Raw genomic sequence first — 1191 nt, 5'->3', positions numbered from 1 at the left:
TTTATGTATATTGCATTCTAATATATTATAAAACAAAATTAAAATGCAATTCTATTAATTTTAGAATTCGTGGTCTTATTATAAATAGAAATTAGAAAATAGGTAAGATAAAAACTAAACGTGACATCATATAGATACGAAAATGCTAATTAATAAACTACCTATATTAGTTGTGATTAATTTTGATGTTTTATTGATACATTCAAAATTTACACAATTTTATAATTTTGTATTTGTTCGCCTTCCAACGGTCAGGTTTATTTTCCTGGTCCTACTAATATTTACAATGCTTTGGGCTGAAAAAAAAATATATACATATATATAAATTTAAAATAGTAAAAACACAATATGTTTGATTTAAATATTGTTATATAATAATCTTAAAATAATTGTTATTGGAACTACGTGGCCATATATCGTTGTTGTATTTTTTTTCTGCTTCGATTTTCTTATCTATACAAGATCTATAAATTTACGCAAATTAAATTTAACGAAAATATTTCTAAAACTTCATAACTTCTAAAAATGACAAAGTACTTAATTCGATCTTATAGTATAAATATTCAAAATATAGAAAGAATTAAAGGTGTTTCTACACCTAATTCAAGTATCTATTTCTAGCTATTCATGTACAGTAATGTTTCTACATTACTGTACATGAATAGCTAGAAATAAATACTTGAATCGTTATTGCAACCGTGTTTAATAACTATACTTTACAATAAATTAGATCATAGTTTGAAGATGGATGTATGTGCGCGAGATTCCACTGCTCTTTCTAAACTCTAACGTCATTTAACATCTAACGTTGTTTAATCGACCTTTTGTGCGGTCAAGAGCTACCTCGCACGTAATTTCGAACACAATAGATACAAATAAGATCTCATACAATTTAGTCAATATAACTTATAAGATCAAATATCAAAAGTAATATAAAACCATATCAAAACTTAATGTTAAAAATCTTATTAAGAATTAAAATGTTACTAAATTTTATTAATATAATTAAATTTAAAATAAATGTAATATCAGTCACTTACGCCTATTGATTCCCCGGTAACTACAGTTGTCATCAACATCGCAATCGCCGCAAAAATGATTATCAACTTCATGGTTTTGACGATTTTTAGTTGAAATTAAGCAATCTACTCTATTATATATTTACACCGAAGGTGATGTCCTGTATCAATG

General features: G+C 25.5%; 1 long non-coding RNA gene across 1 annotated transcript; it reads right to left on the bottom strand.

Moving 5' to 3' along the window:
• Nucleotides 1-166: 166 nt before the first annotated feature.
• Nucleotides 167-1185, bottom strand: LOC105454033. Its single transcript, XR_974944.1, has 2 exons — nt 1041-1185; nt 167-296 (listed from the first exon to the last, which is right to left on the bottom strand). It is a non-coding gene; the product is annotated as an uncharacterized LOC105454033 (long non-coding RNA).
• Between the last annotated feature and the right edge of the window lie 6 nt (nt 1186-1191).

Source organism: Wasmannia auropunctata, unplaced genomic scaffold, assembly GCF_000956235.1.
Source record: "Wasmannia auropunctata unplaced genomic scaffold, wasmannia.A_1.0 LD335989.1, whole genome shotgun sequence".
NCBI lineage: Eukaryota > Metazoa > Arthropoda > Insecta > Hymenoptera > Formicidae > Wasmannia > Wasmannia auropunctata.
The sequence above is the reverse complement of the archived record's forward strand: the minus strand, read 5'-3'. Positions and strand labels throughout refer to the sequence as shown.